We start from the raw sequence: 22,191 nt of genomic DNA, 5'->3' as shown, positions 1-22,191 counted from the left end.
GAACCTATGCTAGGGCAGTGAAGAAGGGAAATGTGGGGTCAGAGCCCCCACACAGAGTCCCCACTGGGGCACTGCCTAATGGAGCTATTATCCTCCAGACTCCAGAATGGCAGATCCACTGACAGTTTGCACTGTGCCAACTGGAAAAGTCACAGACACTCAATGGCAGCTTGTGAAAGCAGCCAGGAGAGGAGCTGTACCCCGCAAAGCCACAGGAGCAAAGGTGCCCAAGGTTGTAGGAGTGCACCTCTTACATCAGTGTGACCTGGATGTGAGACATGGAGTAAAAGGAGATCATGTTGGAGCTTTAAGATTTGACTGTCCTGCTGGATTTCAGACTTGCATAGGGTCTGTAGCCCCTTTGTTTTTGCCAATTTTTCCTTTTTGGAACAGGAGCATTTACCCAATGCTTTTACCACATTGTATCTTGGAGGTAACTAACTTGCTTTTGATTTTACAGGCTCCTAGGTTGAAGGGACTTACCTTGTTTCAGATGAGACTTTGGACTTGGACTTTTGGGTTAATGCTGAAATGAGTTAAGAGTTTGGAAAATTGTTGGGACAGCATAATTGTATTTTGAAATGTGAGAAAGATGCAATTGGAGAGGGGTCAGAAGTGGAATGATATGGACTGGCTCTGTGTTCCTACCCAAATTTCATCTTGAATTATAATCTGATTTTTAATCCCCATGTGCTGGGGGGGGGACCTCATGGGAGGTAAGTAGATCATAGGGGGATTCTCCATGCTGTTCTCATGATGGGTCAGTTCTCACAAGATCTGATAATTTTATAAGGGGCTTCCCTTTTGGCTCAGCACTCATTCTGTCTCCTACTGCCCTGTGAAGAGGTTCCTTCTGCCATGATTACAAATTTCTTGAGGTCTACTCAGTCATGCAGAACTGAGAGTCAATTAAACCTCTTTCCTTTATAAATTACCCAGTCTAAGGCAGTTCTTTATAGCAGCAAGAGAACAGACTAATACACCTTTTAACATACAGTTTTATGAGTTTTGATAAACATAGATTCAGATAACCACCATAATCAAGATATATATTTCTCATGTTTTTTCATAATAAATCCCCCCCCCAACTCCTGCATCTAGCAAGTATCGATCTGTTTTCTGGACCTGTTTGTTGTACCTTTTTCACAGTGAAATGTAAGTATAATCATACAGTATGTACCTTTTTGAGTCTGGTATCTTTCATTCACCGTAATGCATTTGACATCTATCTATGTTTCTGCATCTATTAGTAGTTTGTCCACTTTTGTTGCTGAGTACGTTTTCCCTGTATGGATGTTAACACAGATTGCTGATCTGTACAGCAGGTGCTAGATATTTGGGTGGTTTCCAGTTCTGAGTGATTATGAATAAAGTTGATATGAACATTCATGCATAAACTTTTATGTGGATATAGGTTTTCATTTCTGTAAGTTAAATACTTAAGAATGGAATCACTGAGTTATATGGTAAGTGTATGTACAATTGTATAAGAAACTGCTAACTTGTTTTTCAAAGTGGCTATACCATTTCTTATTTCCAACAAGAATGTATGAGGTTGCTCTACATCTTTATCAGCTCTTGATATTATTAGCGTTTGAAACTTTAGTGATTCTAACGTTGTACAGTAGTATGTCATTGTGATTTTAATTTGCATTTCCTTAATGTTTAATTAAGTTAAGCTTCTTTTCATGTGCTTATTTGGCATCTTTTGGAAAATATGAAATTTTGCTCAAATCTTTATCTATCTCATTTAAAAAAATGGGTTGATGGCTTTCTTTTTATAGAGTTGTTAGGGTTCTTCATATGTTCTCCATGCAAGTACTTTATCAGATACATGGTTTGTAAATATTTTCTCTCAGACTGTAGCTTGCCTTTTTATTTTCTTAACAATGTCTTTGGAGGAAATCATTTTAATTTTGATAAAGTCCAATTTATTTTTTTTTATTTTATGGTTTATGCTTTTTGGGTCCTATTAAAAAATCCTCGTCTAACACAAAGTTACAGAATTTTCTCCTATGTTTTCTAATAAATGTTTTATAATTTTAGGTGTATGTAGTAGTCTGGGTTCTCTAGATGGACAGAACGAATAAGATATATATATATATATATATATATATATATGAGTTTATTAAGGAGTATTAACTTATATGATCACAAGGTCACACAATAGGCCATTTGCAAGCTGAAGTGCAAGGATGCCAGTCCGAGTCTCATAGCTGAAGAACTTGGAGTCCAATGTTCTAGAGCAGGAAGCATCCAGCGTTGGAAAAAGATGTAGGCTGAGAGGCTAAGCCAGTCAAGCCTTTTCACGTTCTGCCTGCTTTTTATTCTGGCTGACCTGGCAGCTGATTAGATTTTGCCCACCCAGATTAAGGGGGTGGATCTGCCTTTCCCAGTCCACTGACTCAAATGTTAATCTCCTTTGGCAACACTCTCTCAGACACACCCAGGAACAATACTTTGTATCCTTCAATCCAATCAAATTGACACTCAGTATTAACCATCACAAGTCCACCCCTTGTCAACTTGAACCTATACACATATACATAATATTTAAACAAAGACAATAATAAGGTCATAATTATGTCTAACATAATACAACTATCCTTTGTACAACCTAAAACACACCAATTCCCAACCCAAGTACTATTACATAAAGTTAACAATACTTAAGTGCTGATGTGAAGTCAATAAATCTTATGTCACATGATAAAGGAGAAAGTAAATAAAATGAAGATTTTATTTTAGTACAGATGTATACATTCACAAACATGTTTTTAACAAAAGGAGGAGGAAATACTCATGACAATTAGTCCTCATATCTGCAGCTGGTCAAGTGGTCATAGGGAGTATTTATGACTACTTCTTCTATTACCCATTGTATATTCTCTTTGCCTTCAGCAAGCACCTCAGCAGGTCATGGTGTTTTTCCTGGTGGAGTGACCCAAACCTTCATTCCTTAAGGGTATGGGCCATTTGTAGTCCTGCCTGTATTGGGCTATTGTAGTTTCCCATTGATCTTATTCACAGGGCATGGTAATACTAAGAAACGCCCTAATGGATCTCTTGTATTCCATGCATATTCTTCCTTGCCTGCATTGTGGAGTTGTAGACTGATTTCATCTTGATAGTCTGGGCCAATCACCCCAGCCAACACTGTAACTCCCTTCTTAGCCTGTTGACTTAAAGATAGAAGGAGCCCAAAGTGTACAGGTGGCAATCTTAACTTCCAGTTTAATGGAATTGTTGTTGTGTCTCCTGGTGGCAGCTTTCCTCCCTCTGGAACTAAGACCGCTAGGCCAGCAGAACATAATGTCATGGGAACAGGAAGCAAAAATTTTGCTAGTGGGTCACTAGGGGAGATGGTGAGTGTTGCCACTTCCACTGGGTAACATATAGGTCTATGATTCATTTTAAGTAAATTTTTATATGGTATGATGGTTGAAGGCACTGATCAAAGTTCTTTTTTCTTTTTGCATATGCATGTTCAATTGTCTCAACAGTATTCATTGAAGAGGCTTTTCTTTATCCATTGAATTACTTTGACATCTTTGTGGAAAACCAACTGATCATATATGTATCGGCCTATTTCTGGACTCAAGTATGTTCCATTGGTCTATTGTCTTCTTTCAACAATATATCAAAGTGTAGTAATTACTATGGTTTTATAGCAAGTCATCAGATCAGGTGGTATGAGGCCTCCAACTTTGTTCTTTTTCAAAATTGTTTTGGCTATTCTAGGTCCTTTGCTTTTCATGTTAAATTTAGAATTAACTTGTTTATCTCTATTTTTAAAAAGTTTGCTGGCATTTAAAAAAATTTTAATTTTGTGGGTACATAGTAGTGGTATATTTATGGGGTACATGAGATACTTTGATACAGGCATACAGTGTGTAATAATCACATCAGAGTAAATAATGTATCTGTTACCTTAGGAATTGATCCTTTGTGTTAAAAATATTCCAATTATACTCTTTTAGTTATTTTTAAATGTACAATTAAATTATTATTGACTCTAGTCACCCTGTTGGGCTATCAAATACTACATCTTATTCATTCTTTCTATTTTTAGTACCGATTAAGCATCCCCACTTCACCCCTGCCCACTCCTCACTACCCTTCCCAGCCCTGGTAACCATCCTTCTACTTTCCATCTCCATTAGTTTGATTGTTTTAATTTTTAACTCCTATAAATAAGTGAGAACATGCGATATTTGTCTTTTTGTGCCCTACTTATTTCGCTTAACATAATGACCTCCAGTTCCATTCATGTTGTTGCAAATGACTGAATCTCATTATTTTTTATGGATGAATAGTCCTCCATTGTGTATAAGTACTGGATTTTCTTTATCCATTTATATGTTTATGGACACTTAGGTTGCTTCCAAATCTTAGCTATTGGAACCAGTGCTGCAAAAAACATAGGAGTGCAGATATATTAATATCTTGGATATACTGATTAACTTTCTTTTGAACGTATACTTAGCAGTGGGATGGCTGAATCATATGGTAGCTCAATTTTTAGTTTCTTGAGGAACCTCCAGACTGTTCTTCATAATGGTTGTACTAATTTACTTTCCCACCAACAGTGTACAAAAACCCTATAACTGGATATTCAAAAATAAAAATACTACTTTGTAGATTGTCTGTTTACTCTGTTGCTGTACAGCTTTTTTTTTTTCTGTGCAGAAACTCTTAAGTTTAATTAGACCTAATTTGTCAGTTTTTGCTTTTGTTGATTTTCATATGTTGACCTTGTATCTTGTGTACTTGCTAAACTTTATTCATTAATTCTAAGACCTATTTTTGTGGACTATTTCAGATTTTCTAAATAGACACTCATGACATCAGTGAGTAGGAACAGTTTTATAAGTTTCTTTCCAGTTTGTATGTATTTTGTTTCTTTTTATTGCCTTATTACACTGATCAGAACCTCTAGCATGATGTTAAATGTGATTGGAAACAGTGGACATCCTTACCTTATTACTTATTAGGAAAACATTCAACCTTTCACTATTATGGATAATGCTATCTGTAAGAGTTTTTTTTTATAGACACCATTTATCTACAAAATTCCAATTTATTTCTAGATTGCTGAGAGTTTTTATCATAAATGATTTTTAATTTTGACAACATTTCTTATATCTGTTGGTATGGTTAATTACTTTGATTTTTAAATTCATTGGATTAGCATAATAAAAATATAAGAATGAATGATAATGATAATTATTTATTGTTTCATTACCATATGTTAAATACTCTGTAGTGAGGAAATGTTAATTACTTATCCTACCTGACTCATTTCTGCTTCCATGGAAAGTGAACCTCCTATGATCTAGGGATGAGGGGTAGGTAAAAGCACTTTCCACTCTAAAATACAGAGGAAGAGCAACTTTTCATAGCTTCTCTTACATCTCCATTTTTATCTTTGATCAACACAAATATTTTGAGTGCCTTTCTATACAACAAGTACTGTGCTATAGGTATCTAGAGTACCTCCACTGGGTATAGAGCAATGAACAAAACCGACAAGGCCCTCACCCTTATGAGTCTTGTGGGGAAGAGAAAACCTAATTGAGTCATCACACAAATGTCAAAAATATAACTGTTGTGAGTGTAAAGTATGAAAGCTACATTGTCCTATAACCTTGTTACAAAGGTCAAAAAAGGTTTCCCTGAGAAAGAGAGAAAGAGAAGAAATTGGGACTTTTCTCAGGGTGTACATTTTACGACTGCAAGAGGTTCCATTCTTATGGACTACACCATCAAGAACATCCCTAAGAGTTGTACAATGTGGTGGAACTGGAGGAATTGTTGATTGAGGTAGATCAGAAAGATGAGTAGGAGTGACTTAAGTTAATATCGTGGGGTTTTCTTTCTAAGAAAAACATGTACAAGTTCTTGTTGCAGAAGAAAGAAAGCATGGCAAGTTGGTTTCTAAAAAGGCTAGTGAGAACTGAGTAGAAAGAGAGTGAGAGCAAGAATGTGCAAGATAACTGGAGAAACAGGCAAGAGGAGCCAGAACACTCATGATCTCAGAGATTTTACTGGGGAATTTAGTTTTTATTCTAAGAGTCATGGGAAGCCAGTGAAGACTTAAGCCAGAGGGCCAGGAGGGCATGATTTAAAACATTTTTCTGCTGCATATACAAATAATTTAGAATTGGGAATTGGATGATGATACACAAATTAGAGCCTTCTAGAGTGTGTTGGGCATTAGTATTTAAGGAGTATAATGGTGATCCTGGTAGGAATAAAAAAGATGTAACAGGATTTGAATGCATTTAGAAGGTATATATGATTTCAGTTGTATATGGGAGAAGAGGAGAGATCCATGGATGACACCTAGATTTCTATCTTGCATAACTGGATGATTAGTGCTTCCATTCATTAAGAGAGAAAGCACTGAAAGTGGACCAGGTAGGAGTGGGTTTGGGGACTGTTATCATCAATTCAGTTTTAGAGGTGTCAAATTTGAAAGATCTAAGAGATATCATATAGGCAGTTTGTTTTACAAATTTGAATAAAAAATGTTAATAGCTTTGGCTAGAACATTGCTAGTGGAACTGGAGAAAAGTGGATATGCATTCAAAATATTTAGAAGATGCAATCAATACATCTTAGAAACTGATTAAATATTGGGAATGAAGGAGATGGAAGTGTGTCAAGGATGACTTTAGTTTTAGACTTATGCAACTACATGGATAACCAGGATAAGTGATTGATGCTGGAATTAAAAGAGTATATATTTGGCTATAGTTTTCTTTGTGCTATGCCTGAAAGGAAGCTAAGTGAAATAAGGGATGCATGAGTGGGGGAGGAACTCTAAACTATGCATATGTGATAGAAACGTGCATGTACTTTTGATTTCTTTTCAGCATTAATCAGGCCCAAAAAAGATTCTCAATTGTTCATTATTTGTTCCCCTATCCCTTTGGTTGAATAAGTAATCATTTTTGAGGCTAGCACTTAAAAATGAAAAGTCATCACTTTGCTAGGAGGTGTTCATATACATTCTTTAAGCACAGATACATATACTTCAGGGGCAATTTTGTGATTGGAATTTCTTTCAGTGGGTAATATTTTTACTTGCATTTCTAGGGCTGTTGTTCTGCTTTATCAGAAGCAAACGGAAGATCAGTCCTAAAGTTTGGAAATTTCTTTGACTAAGCACCTGTTACAGCTTTTTTTGCTTCCAATGCTAGTCTACCATAAAACTTGAGTTATCCTCATTAATTTTGCATCACTGGCAATTATACAGTGATTCTCTCTTCATAATAAAAATCCACTTGGTTTTGCTATGTAGACCACGGAGATAATTAAAGTGGACTAATCAGAGACCGACATGATTAACGGCTTTTGACATACCCGCAAATCTACTGTAAGCATCAGGTGATGACTACTGGCAGAGATTCTGTTTCCAGGACTGTTACCTTTTGAATATCAATGAAAGAAGTTTTAAAATCATTCTTTGTAAAGGGGTATCTTAAGAAAATCTTTATATTTAAGCGGAGCCTTTTTAATGGGATGGAGTAATCCCTTTAACGCCTCATGTCTTCAGCCAATTATGAAATGACTGGTTTTCTCCCGCATCCATTTTTCAAATGTGGACAGAAGTCTCTCCCAAAATCTTTCAACATTTTTCAACAAGCTGTATGGGAAATGTGTGTGCATGTGGGTGGGGATGGGGGCAGTATGGTCGTTTAGAGACTTACTTGAATAGAGGCAGATAGGGGAGCTGACTAAGGTGATTTTTTTTTTGTCTCAGTACAGTCCCTGTATTTGGCAGTATTTCATACCTTCAAAGAACAATTCCTAGGACTGTAAATCCATTCTCTTAAGGTAGTGATAATTTTATAACACAAGCATGAGGAATGAACACAACCTTGGGAGACTTGCACACTGCAGGGATTGCTTAGAGAGAGTGTCTGCTATCATTAAATTTTTGTGATGTGTATCTGGTGTTCAGTTTTGTTGGCTTTCTGAAAATATGCCAGTATAAGGTAGCCAATAAATCTGATTTTAGGGAATGGGTTGGATCTTTTGGAATAGGAACATGACATTTTGATATAAGAAAAAACCATTACATTTTCATATTTTTAAAACAGGAACTTGGGTCTGGGTACAGTGGCTCACACCTGTAATCCCAGCACTTTGGGAGGCCAAGGCAGGTGGATCACCTGAGGTCGGGAGTTCGAGACCAGCCTGATCAACATGGAGAAATCTTGTCTCTACTAAGAATACGAAATTAGCTCGGTGCGGTGGTGCATGCCTATAATCCCAGTTACTCGAGAGGCTGAGGCAGGAGAATCACTTGAATTTGGGAGGCGGAGGTTGTGGAGAGCCGAGATTGCGCCATTGTACTCCAGCCTGGGCAACAAGGGTGAAATTCTGTCTCCAGGTAGGGGGGTGGGGGGAAGGAACTTGGTACAGTGTGCCAGAGACAGCCTCAATTTATGTCTGAACTCTGCCCCATCTCTGAAGTTTATCTCACCTTATTTCATCCAATTCCTAGGTTTCACTTTATTTCTCATTTTATCCCTGATTCCTAACTCAAAAATTGTCCTAGTCAAAATGTCCTGGGTTGTTTCTGCTTCTAGTTGTGGCTTATCTGTTCTGGCAATCTTTCAGAGAAAAAAAAAAAAAGTAGTCTCAGGACTTACTCCCATCTCTTCTCCACCATCTGGCTTATCCAGCCCGGTGGCGATTGCCTTTTGCCAAAGCCAGGAGTCAAGAAGGCAGTTAAAAATATTTTATTGATTAAGTAAAATGATAAACTCACACGTATATTACAAATAATAAAGAGTACCAAAAAATTACCCGTAATCACACCACCCAGGGAATCATTGTTAACATCTGTTGGACATTGTTTAGTATTAAGTGCAAAGATGAATATAACTTTATATGCCTGAGATTACACAAACATGCCATTTTATCACCTATTTTAACCTAAAATATAGAGTATATCTCTCCATGTCAATGTATATTGAGTTGTACAATTGATTAATTAATTTATTTCTTTTCTTTTCTTTTTTCCTTTTTTTTTTTTTTTTTTTTTTTTTTGAGACAGAGTCTCAGCCTGTCACCCAGGCTGGAGTGCAGTGGCACGATCTCGGCTCACTGCAAACTCTGCCTTCTGGGTTCACACCATTCTCCTGCCTCAGGCTCCTGAGTAGCTGGAATTACAGGTGCCCGCCACCACGCCCGGCTAATTTTTTGTGTTTTTAGTAGAGACGGGGTTTCACCGTGTTAGCCAGGATGGTCTCGATCTCCCGACCTTGTTATCTGCCCACCTCGGCCTCCCAAAGTGCTGGGATTACAGGCTTGAGCCACTGCGCCCGGCCTATTTATTTATTTTCATCGATATAGTGTCTTGTTATGTTGCCCAAGGTGGTCTGGAACTCCCAGCCTCAAGCAATCCTCCCGACTCAGCCTTCAAAAGTGCTGGGATTACAGGCATGAGCCACCATGCCCAGCTTGTGGAATCATTTTAATGCTTGTGTAGTGATGCGTTGTGTATATTGACATTGTTTATTTCATTGGGTTGGCAATTTGAACAAGAAAATTTGAAGTAGGTAAAGCATGTCTTTACCGTCTTATTCTTCTTTCAAATTTTTTCCTATCTCCCCTGATTATTGGTTCCTTCTTTCAGTCCTGCTCTGTTTAGAGCGCTCTAGGCTTAGGAAAGCTCAAGAGCTTACTCCACTGGGACTGTTTATATGTTATCAGACCTCTTATAACCTGTAAAAGAGGCAAGACCCAAATATAGGAATTTCTAGTGATGTCCTTCAGATGGGAGGAAGGGCATATTGTTCAGCATTAACTTTTCTTTTCCTTTTTCCTTTCATTACTGACTTTCTAGAATGATTCATCTTTATGCAAGATCCTTTACCATTTTTAAAAATTGCTTTCCAGGTTTTCCACTTCTCCAATATAAAACTGCATTCTTGAAGGCTACCAGTGATTTTCTGATCACTACATTCAAAGCCATGTTTTATTCCTTACCTCTGTGCCATGTCACAAGGCTTAGCTTCTCCTTAGAACCATTTCCTTGTAGATTTGTCACCCTACATTTCTGATTATGCATCCTCTGTTCCCTTTGATGGCCTTTCTTTCTGCTTTCTTACTGTGGGGAGCCTAGAGATTCAGTCTTTGGCCTTTCGTCCTTTTATCTTTACTCTTTTTTTCCTTTCAAACCATGCTTCCCTCAAACTTCCCTGTGTCTGTCAAAGGTGACACCATTCTTTAAATCACTCAGACCTCAGAGTTTGAAGTTATCTTTGACTCTGCTTTTCCTTCCTAATCCAATCAGTCTTCACATCCTGTCAGCTATTTCTTCAAAATAGCCTTCCATGCACTTTCATATACTGTGTTGGTACAACCTCTTTGGAAGGCACTTAGACACTATCTGTTGAAATCTAAAATGCATATACTTTGACCTACCATTTACAATTTTGTGAAACTATCCTATGGGAATACTCAAGTGTGTTAACATATGTAAACAAAGATATTCTTTGCAGTACTATTTAAAATGGTCCAAGACAGGAAACTACCTATGAGGCAACAGGGAACTGGTTAATTGTATATCTATTCTATGAACACAGCTATTAGTAATTGTAAGGTGGATCCATAAGTAGTGAGAAGAAAAAATGTCCATGGTACATTGTTAAGATAAAAATATAAATTGCAGGCCAGCATGTATAGCATGTATACTATGGTCCCATTTTGGTTACACATCAATACACAGATACATACATCCACATATATATTACCTGTATAGAAAAAGAAGACAAGAGATATTCACCAAATTATTGAGAATAATTACCCATAGGAAAAGGGATTTGGAGGAAGAGTGGAATTTGTTTTAACTTTCTAATTTATACACTTATAAATTGTTTGGAAGTTTAAAAAATATACATGCATTGCTTTTATAATGATTAAAAATATTTTATATTTTCTCATTTTTTCTGACTCAACACTATTTGAAATTTGCATCACCTGATATCTGACTATCTCTCTATATATGTATCTACAACAGTCTCCTAAGGGCCTCCCACCAGCTCTAATGACTTTACTAGCTGTCTGACATTAGACTTTGAGAGCCTGTTTGAAATGGGAATACCTACCCTGACTATTTCTCAGAGTCTTAAGTTTAAAAGCAATTAATGCATGTGGGTAAGCTTTGAGAAACTGTTAAGCACAATGTTAATATAAGGCATCACCTCTAACAGTGCCTGGTAGTATAGCCTAAGCCTGAGGACTGGGTAAAGTCTGTGCAATCACACAAGTAGCACCACTGAGATAACAGAACTAAAGCTCTAAGTGTGAAATGACCAAGTTATTCACCTGGGTTCTTCAGCTACAATGTATAAACGTCCCCAAACTAACTTTAACATTCACATCACCGTCAATTTTAGCTAGATTGACTGAGAGAGCAGCCTCCTCAAGCTATTCATCTTTGCAATGATAAACAATGCAAGTGGTTTGTTAGAGCTCAGCCATTAAACTTACACTTATTCGTAAGCCTAATTGGTACTATTCACATTCCAAGGACAAAGGAGCCTAAATAATAATGTGGAAACAGAGCTAGAAATGTATTCTAAATATTTAGAAGTACATCCATTTCCCTTTAAATATGCTACTTTAATAAAAGCACATGGTCTACCTAATGAAAAATTTCATTATTTGCATTGAGCTGTAGCAAAGAAATTGCATCTAGCATATATGTGGTGCAGGTATAAAATCTGTTTAGTGCTGCTCCTGTCACTTATTGTGTCAATGAAAACATCAAAACATATATATTGGTATTAGTTTTTACTTGATATAAAGACAAATTGAAGAATTAACTGGGCGATTTGTTATACTATTATAGTCTAGTACTTATATTATTTTTTGAGTCCTTGAGCAATATTTTATTTTTTACTTTTATTTATTATTATTATTATTATTATTTTTTTTTTTTTGAATAGGGTCTCACTCTGTTGCCCAGGCTGGAGTGCAATGGCCTGAGCTCAGCTCACTGCAACTTCCGCCTCCCGTTTTCAAGCAATTCTCCCACCTTGGCCTCCCGAGTAGCTGGGACTACAGGCACATACCACCATGCCTGGCTAATTTTTGTATTTTTTGGTAGAGACAGGGTTTCACCATGTTGGCCAGGCTGGTCTTGAACTCCTGACCTCAAGTGATCAACCCACCTGGCCTCCCAAAGAGCTGCAATTACAGGCACAGGTATGAGCCACCATGCCCAGCTACCTAGAGCAATAATGTCACAGATTCTTGTTCCATGTGGCTATTTTTGCACAGCGATTGGACTTTGCAGTGCAGTGTGGTTACTACTGCTGATGACTGAAACTGTACCTGAGGTCAAATAATGTTCTCAAAGAATTTCAAGGTTTGTCAGCCACCCCAACTCCCACTCTCACTCACTGAAACAATAATTGGCGGAGGGGTAAATACATTCAATAAATATTTTTCCTGCTATAAACCAGTAAGTCATAATTATTATGGATATAGAGGTGGACAAAACCCTCAAGAATCTTACAGTCCATTAAATGCTTTGGGTATTCCTGTCTAAGGAATATGCTTATTTTGGTTGCAGTTGGCAACTAAACTAAGAGGACAGAAAGGCCACTGTACTTTCCATACTAACGAGATACATTTCAGACAGTGACGATTAAAAAAGGTAAGGGGTTGTGAAATACAATATGTATTTATCAATAGGCCACATTCTATTTTAATGTTGTCAACACCAGTCCTTTGTATGTACTTCAAAATACATACTATGTTTTTTACTGTTGGCAAAGTAGGAGATGCATATTTTCTTACAGAAGACTTCACATTCTTTTAAATACAGATCTTTTAGAAATAACCCAGCATATTTCAGATTTCATAAGCCAACGAGATATTTTGTGTGGTAGGATGATATTTTAAATCATTAATTAGTGTGATCTGATGCTCACACATGAATACCCAATTATGCTCCTTAGTTTGACATTCATTGTGGCCTGTAACTCACAAATTTTGAAACTTGCCTCTGGGTATTTGCAATTCAATTTAACAAAGATTTCTTTTTCCTACTATGTGCTTCAGGAATCATTCTAGGCACTGGCTGGGATTACAAGGATAAATAAAGCACAATCCTCTCTTTTATGGAGCTTATAGATTCACCAGATACATTGGTAGGGTCAGTGTCTGGAGTGGCTAAAATTCGGGATGTGCCCTCAGATTACCTTTATGCCAACAAGAAGAAACCACTTGTATTTTGGGAAGGTGATAGGTCAAAAGCAGTTGGAAGGTGGGGGAAGGCTAGTGAGGAGGTTGATATAACAAAAGCCAAATGACTAGGGGCTTATTTAGCAGTACATGAAAGTTGGAGACTGGTCAATTCAAAATTGAACTTCCAACTGTCTTCATTTTTCTGTCACTTTCTATTTCACAATTTAAAGAAGCAAAGCTGTTTGTACCTTGCTTAAGAAAGTCAAGTGCTTTAAATGACCCAAGGATATGTATTATGAAAAACAGTAACAACTGGATTAATGAAATAGCTGTCTGAAAGTGTCTTGTTTACATTTGTCACTTTACTATTTCGCAGAAAGACATCAATAACCTTTTAAAATAACACCTAGGAAATGACAGAGCCACTGAATTTGGATCCAACAAATGACATATTTTAAGATAGTAGATGATGAGTTCCACAGCAATAAAGTGTCAAGGTGCCCATAGGCATTGATGAGTTTCTGGGTAATTACACCATAAAGCCATATTTCAAAATGTCACCTAACTTTGCATGTGGTTGAGAGGTTTGCAAAGCATGTTCAGGGTCCCAGATGGAGGCCACCAGCTCATGGTATGTGCCAGGGCCACACAATGACAGCTGTCAACTTCTACCCTGTTGAACCAAGGGCACAAAAAAATCTCTTAATCAGTGGCCTGTTTTACCAGAGGATCATGAGAGCCCAAAGGAGCTTTGATAACATATTGAGGAAGCCTCCAGTTGATTCGGTCTAAAAGACAGTGTAAGAAATCCATTTTTTAAATTACTCTATTCAAGTGGGTGTTTCAGTATTTGTGGAATGCTGGCAAGAACGAAACCAACAAAAAAATAACAGTACTGATAGATGCCCCATTGACCCTCAGTTGATGTATAGAATGTATGGAAGAAGCTCTGGAATTTGAGGCTTACATTATACATTTAGTAGGTAACTATTTTCCAGAATTTCTCAAAAGATGCTTAAAGTTGCAAATTTACAAATTTACACAAATAGTATTCAGCTATAGAAATGATTCTTATAAAGAATTTTGAATAGTACAAGGAACTGCTTAGAATAAATGAATAAAAGCAAACAGTAGTAGTGTATATTCAGTATGGTCTCAATGACAAGGAGACAGATAGGGGACCAAAAATATATAATAGAAGGAACGATGCTAAAAATATTAATGGAGGTTTCCTTTTATCCCATAATGAATGCATTGTTAAAAAATAATGTGACATGTTATTGTTAATAATTGGGCAATATAGGAAAACACAATGAACAAGATAAAAAGTACCCATAACCCCACAATCACAAAACAACTATTGTTAGCATTTTGGTGTATATCCTCTAAGTCTTTAAAAATATATACTATCCATATTAATTTGTTCAATACATATTTTAAAATAATACTGTACATTCTTTTAACCTACTCTTTTATTATGGAATATTTTAGGCATACAGTAAAGCACAGAGAGTAGAATAATAAAGTGAATACCTGTGTATCCACAACCCAGCTTTGTCAAATAGCAACATTTTTCCACAATGAGATTATTCATATTCAGATTATTTTGTACTGTTTTAAAAAATGAAATCAAATAGATGCAATTAAATTCACCTGCTTACTTCTTTATTATATTCCATTTATTTCCTCTCTCCTTCTCTCCCCTAAGGGACACTCTTTTGATTTTGGTATTCATCATTTTCATAATATCTTTACTACATACATGTGTATTCATAAAGCATACAGGTATTTGCTAGATTTTCATGTTATTAAATTATGTATGTATATGCACACACACACTTGCATTTTTAACCCAACATCATTATTTTTTAAGGTTTGAGTATATCATTAAATATAATTTGACTCATTCATTTCACTTGCTGTGTCGTATTCCATTTTATGACTTTAGCACTCTTTATTAACCTTTTCTGTTGCTGATGGAGATTTAGATTATTCCCAAATTTTCACCATCATGAATATTGCTGCAATGAATATTATTTTGCTTGTCTCCTTTCTTATGTATATATGTGATAGTTTCTCCAGGACAAGGATCAAGAAATTATATACTATGGGCTAAATCTGTCTAGTTACCTGATTTTGTAAATGAGGTTTTATTGGAACAGCACTACATCCTATTATTTGTGGTCTATGTCTTCTTTTGTGCCACAATGACAGAGATTGTATGGACTGCAAAACCTAAAATAGTTACCATTTGGCCTTTTACAGAAAAAGCGTGATGACCTGTATCTGGGGTATTATTTGGGCATGACATTTCTCGGTACAAGGTGCAAATCTTCAACTTTAGAAATATAGTCAAATTACTCTAAAATGTGTTTGTGCAAAATGATACTCTTTCACCCGTATGTATGATTTCCTATGGCTCCATATTTTTGCGAATACGTGGCAACATGAGATTTAAAGATTTTTGCCAGTCAGTTGACTGATATTGGTATCCCTCTGTAATTTTAAGTTGCATTTCTATGATTATTATTGAGGTTGAGGAACTTTTCAAATGTTTATCAGCCATTTTTATAAATCTGTGAATTCTCTATTAATATCCTTTGCCTATTTTTTCTGTTGAGATGCTTTTGTTTGTATTATGATTATTTATTTATATAATTTCAATATTAATCCTTTGTTGATATGTATGGCTTATGTAGTTATTTTGTTGGATAGAAATTTCACATTTTAATGGAGTCAGATTTAGCAGTTTCTATTATGGTTTGTACTCCTTTATTGTCTTGTTTTGGATATTGTTCCCTATCCTGAGGCTATCTTCTATTTTCAAAATTTTAAAGTTTTGTTTCTCATTCATCTCCTCAATTCACTTGGAATTTATTCTTATGGTGTGATATAGGCATTTAATTGTACCTGCTTTTCCATATATATCACAAGTGTCTTCCCACATCAACAGAGAGATCTACATCATTATTTAATGACTGTATATATTATTCTGTTATAATTCATTTATTAATCTCCATTTGTTTTATGTGTAGGATATTACAGATTTTCTCTTTATAAATAATGATTAGGTGAACATTCTTCTAAAATGAATAATTTTCACAATCAAAAAGAGAGGAAGCAGAAAACTGACAGTGTAAAAAATTACCAACACCTTCATGGTACTCTTATATTCAGAATTCATGAATTCAGCAAGTGTCTATTAAATACATCTTATGGGCCAGGAACTATTTCCAGGTGCTAAAGATATGTGGTATGTATGGTGGTAGATTGGCACTCAGCATCTACTACTACTTCCTTCTGGTGTGCGTTTCTATATTGCCAAGTTTTGAAAGCTAAAAATCCATATCTCACAGAGTCTCTTACAGCTAGGCTTCTGGTATATCCACCAAATAGACGTTCTGACATGGGGTTTTGAGGCAGAAATGAAGCAGTGGCCATAGCACTGGCCTACCTGTTGCTGCCCTCAAGCACAGCTGTGGAGATGGTGGGCATTTCTGAAGCAGCTTTCTTGGGTTTAGTCTGCAGCTTTGTGGGGATTTAGAGGCAGTATGATGGTGGCTATGCATGCTTCCTGGATTTATGTATAGTAGTGTGTTCTATCCCTCAATATTTCCTACAGTGGCCTCATGACTGGCAAAGGTTCTCTGAGGGGGCCAGCTGTTCTGGGAGTCATTCACAAAGGCCCAGCCTACAGCCTACTCCTCCGTCATTTCCAGTGATCCTACACACAGAGTGGTTTTTGTTTCCTGCAACCGAATCCTGCCTTACACAACTGTCTGAAGAGGGAGACAGAATATAAACAAGTAATTCCTATACAGTTTGCTAAGTGCTAATCCAGTTATCTACTAGGTGCTATGAGATCACAGAGGAAGGACTATTTTTGCCCATAAGTGTCAGGAAAAATGTCACTTAAAAGGTGATTTTTGGCCACATCTTAAAAAGTAATATGTTCTCCCATATTAGTCTTTAAGACTTGGCCAAAAATAAAAAACAGCCTGAGAAAGTTCAGAGACATGTGATTCTGGCACAAATAATTTTGTGTGGCTGAATCATAGGGTGTGTAGAGTAGAAAGATCACATTGACAGTTGTGTATAGGACAGCTTGGAGGGGCAGAAAAATGTAGCCAGGGAAAATGTTAGAAAAAGGAGAGGACAGATGCAAAAAATAAAATAAAATAAACATGAGAGATGAGAGGAAAGTTAAGGATTCCTAAGTTTTTGTCCTACAAATGGTAGTCCCTCCTTCCCTCTTTTGTTACCCCCCTCCCTCCTTTCCTTCTGTTCTTCCACCAAACAAAAGCTCCCTGTATAAAAGCGTGAACTAATTCCTGGGTATGTTTTTACTCTTGTGTCCCCTGTAACATCTAGCACAATGCCCTGCACATAATATTGCTCAATAAATATTGGTTGAATGTTTGGTCTGAGCTACTTGATTTTACCTTTAAGAGTAGTTAAGAGAGTTAAAAAAAATCAATGTGCTATTCTAAGTCACTGTTTGGGAAAGATTTAAACCCTTGCAGTGGATTACACTGAACTCTTTGTTTTAGTTTATTATTTATTTTACCAAAGAAAAAGTGCTTTCTCCATTTCTTCCTCAGTTAATCAGAAAAAGCATTTCCTTCTATCTCTAGATTTCTCTCTCAGGTAAAATGGTCTCTATGCTCTTCCCTAAAACCTTTTGCTAAAACTTTCACTTCTGCAGTGTAAAATCTAGCTCGTCTTTGTTTATAACAACAACAGTAATCTTCAGTGATGCTGATACTAACATTACTATTAATAATAATAATAATGAAAAATGCCAAAAAATCAGAGTCCCTTTTCTTTAGAGCACTTCCAAGCCTTGCATTGAAGTTTCTGTAGCCAGAGCTGTGATTTTTTTGAGTAAAATTTACTTTTAACATTTTTAAGGAGTAGAATAAGACAAATATTCTTGTCCCTTTTTCTTAATAAATATGAAGGCACTTGGTCACTAATGAGAATCCTTGTTTTACTTCAGAGACACTTTGGATTATAACCAGAAAGACCTTTTTAAAAGACATAGCGAAAATGTAGATACTCTTTTGAACAGATAATTAAACAAAAGAATTACCAGCTACTGGAGTTCAAGAAAGGAAAAGATCACTGATTGGGAGCAATTAGTAAAAACTCAATTTAGCAAATATTGGGCTGTGCTTTGAAGGAAGGGTAGAATTTGAGTAGGTAGAGGAAGGAAAATTACCCATATAGAGTAATAGTGTGGAGAAAGATGTGGAAGTGGTAGTGGGAATGAGTGAAAGAATTAAAAGGACAGAGAGTAGACTATTTTGACTTATAGGAGAAGAAAAGACTGGATAGATGGGTGGGGCAAATTATTTTGCTTCTTACTTTTTTGTATAGTAATTAGTATTTTGGGCATGTCAGGCTAGCGGTATGAGGTTGGGATTATTGTCCAGATGTTGGCCATCATTCAAACTGTATTTTGGATCTATCTTCCCAGTTGTTGAACTGTTATAATGTCAGAGCTGGCAGCGTCCTTAGAGATTTTTAGTACAACTACTTCACTTTTTAGATCTGGAAACCAGAGCCCAGAGAGAAATGACTTGTTCAAGTTCACAGAGTAAGTCAGGCGTTTTAATCCAAATATAGCATTGGGCCTTAATGGTGTAATTAACTTGCCAAATACTAAACAGAGGAGGGATGTCAATTAGCTGAGTATGTTACTGTATTTCCTTTCTCATAAAAATCCTGTGCATCTGTAAAGATGTTCCTTTCTTCTTGTTGGATAAAAGCTGCTCCTCTGTATACTCCTGAGGGATCATGTGAGCATATTGCCTGGCTGGACTAGTGTTTCTCTTCTCTCATGTAGATTATAGGCTCTGTTTCTTTATTAAGTGAGGAAAGGAAACAGTCACTAAGCATCTTTAAAATACTGAAGAAGGCATTGATTTTGGAGAAGGGATGGCTGGATTTTGAGTTGCAGTTTACATATATTGTAAGGTGGCCATTTTGTTCTATAACCAGCAGCTAGGGGAGAAACGAAACCGTTTCAAAGGTGAAACAGTGAAATACTTTAGAGATTGGGGTCTATGTTTCCAAATATAACAATTCTTCAAGGCCTTTTGTCCAGAATATCTTCCATTCTTCTTTAAACCATAAGAATAAGATAACTTACATTGATAGCAAAGACCAGGCAAACTTTGACATTGGAATTTCTAGAGTTTCAAGAAAGGTGAGTTACGACTACTCAATCCAACCAAGGTGGTGAACTCTGCCAGAATGAGATCACCAGTAAAGTTACTGACCTAGTGACCATAATTTCCAGACTCTTAAGGGAACTAAGTAGTATAAGACCTAACCTTAGGGACAGATGGCTAATAAAAAAAAAAAAAAGAATCATTTAGAAACTCATGCGTAGATGAATATAAGAAGCAACTTAACATTCCCACCAACAGTGTACAAAGATTTCTTTTTCTTTGTAATCTCACCAACACTTGTTTTTCATCTTTTTAATAAGTGCCTTTTTAACTGGGGTGAGGTGATATCTCACTGTGGTTTTCATTTGCATTTCTCTGATGATTAGTGATATTGAGTACTTTTTCATATATCTATTGGCCATTTGTATTTATTATTTTGAGAAGTGTCTGTTGAGGTCCTATGCCCATTTTTTACTTGGGTTATTTATCTCCTTGCTATTGAGTTGAGTTCCTTATATATTTGGGGTATTAACCCTTTATCAGACATAGCTTGGAAATATTTTCTCCCATTTTATAGGTTGTCTCTTTACTCCATTGATTGGATCCTTTGCTTGAAGAAGCTGTTTAGTTTGATAGTTATACCTTTTTTAATGGAGGTGAATTTGGAAGAAGAGTGGGAAAATTTGGAGAACATTTTACTTTTTACCCTGCTATACATTTTATTGTAACAATAAATAAAAGAACACCATTTTAAAGGGATCTACAATGTGATTTTTTAAAGTTACAATAACTACAACAAATAGAAAATAAACATTCTTGAGATTTTAGGAAATAACAGAATTTATGGTGAATTATGTTTAGACAGCTGTTAGAGGACTCTAACGATAGGGGTGCTGAATTTAAATATGTACAGTCTATGCAAATGTCAGAGAGCTATGTAGCTTAAACAAGTAAATATCAACAAGTAATCTAAACTACTTCATGTTTTTATGTCATACATCTGCAAACACTTTGAGAGAAAATGATGAAAACAGATGAATACTCCACCACCCATAGCTGAGACTTTCTCTCCGGAATGGTTTCTACACAACCCCATATAGGGCAAATGGAACCCACAGTTGGAACAGGCTTCTGTGAGGGCATTTCAACCATTTACTGGGTATGTGCATAGACTGTGTACCTGGTGGGAAGCTAGAGGAATTTATTTTTTAATTTTTTTATTATACTTTAAGTTCTAGGGTATATGTGCACAATGTGCAGGCTTGTCACATATGTATGCATGTGCCACGTTGGTGTGCTGCACATGTCAACTCGTCATTTACATTAGGTATATCTCCCAATGCTATCCTTCCCCGCTCCCACCACCCCACGACAGGCCCTGGTGTGTAATGTTCCCCATCCTGTGTCCAAGTGTTGAATTGAACAAAGAATTTATTTTTTATTGTATTCTGTTAGTGGTGCTGACATGCAATGTACAGTCACAGACTGCACAGAAACAGTTATGCAAACTGGAGCCAAGAGTAGTGGGTTTGAAACAACTAGTTTTACTTCAGGTAACTGCTACTTTCTCTACTTTCTTTCTCTCCCTGTGTCAGCTTTCTTTTCTCCATGCCATTGTTGGACATTGACAACACAGAAAGCAATTAATAATGGAAGTCATAGTTAATTCAAATAGCTTGGTAAATGATAGACTAGAAGTTTATTAAATCTAGTTCTGTTTTTTTGATTCTAAAATAACTGTAACTAGAAGAAACGGGGCAAATACTTTACAAACCTGATGAGTTTGCAAATTCATTGATTCATCAAACATTTATTGAGTGCGTGTTGTGTCCCAGGCACTGTGTTCGATGTGACAGGAAAAACTAATGGGAACATCAGATATAACAGTGTCTGCTGTACAGCCAGAAATGAAGTAATCCTCAGTGCTATAACTGTTGGTGATGCCAAGAAAATAGAAATATAAATCTTTCATGTTAATTTAGGTTTCCAAATAAAAATAACAATTCAATTCTGAAAAGTGGAAATTAAGACAACTATTGCTTTTTAATAATAAAGCAGACCGGGCGCGGTGGCTCAAGCCTGTAATCCCAGCACTTTGGGAGGCCGAGACGGGTGGATCACAAGGTCAGGAGATCGAGACCATCCTGACTAACATGGTGAAACCCCGTCTCTACTAAAAAATACAAAAAAAAAAAAAACCTAGCCAGGCGAGGTGGCAGGCGCCTGTAGTCCCAGTTACTCTGGAGGCTGCGGCAGGAGAATGGCATAAACCCAGGAGGCGGAGCTTGCAGTGAGCTGAGATCCGGCCACTGCAGTCCAGCCTGGGGGACAGAGCGAGACTCCGTCTCAAAAAAAAAAAAAAAAATAATAATAATAATAATAAAGCAAAATGTAGGATAGCTTGGTCTGATTTGCTTAGTTAGATAAAATTCTATACAACTCATCAAAAAATTCCAAACCTGACACAGGCAGAATTTTTATCAAGCCTCTCTTTGTACTCCAGAATGTTATTTTGCCCATTATATATCACTTATGAGATGGCATGGCTGAATACCTATAACTGTATCTCATTTCAGGTGTTTAATTTTCAGAGAAACTGATTATAGCTGCATGGTATTTGATGTTTTAGGGTCTCCAACTGTTGACTTTCTATAATCTTGGTGTTTGAGAAGAACAGAAATATCTCTGCTTGTACATTGGAGTGGGACTCCATTTAGATCTGAGATCCTTTTGGCCTGGCTATTTGAACAGTTTTGTGATTATTAAGTAAGATTAATTACTCCACAAAACCACTTTAAAT

Source organism: Mandrillus leucophaeus, unplaced genomic scaffold (genome assembly GCF_000951045.1).
Source record: "Mandrillus leucophaeus isolate KB7577 unplaced genomic scaffold, Mleu.le_1.0 Scaffold174, whole genome shotgun sequence".
In the NCBI taxonomy this organism is placed as follows: Eukaryota; Metazoa; Chordata; class Mammalia; order Primates; family Cercopithecidae; genus Mandrillus; species Mandrillus leucophaeus.
The sequence above is the reverse complement of the archived record's forward strand: the minus strand, read 5'-3'. Positions refer to the sequence as shown.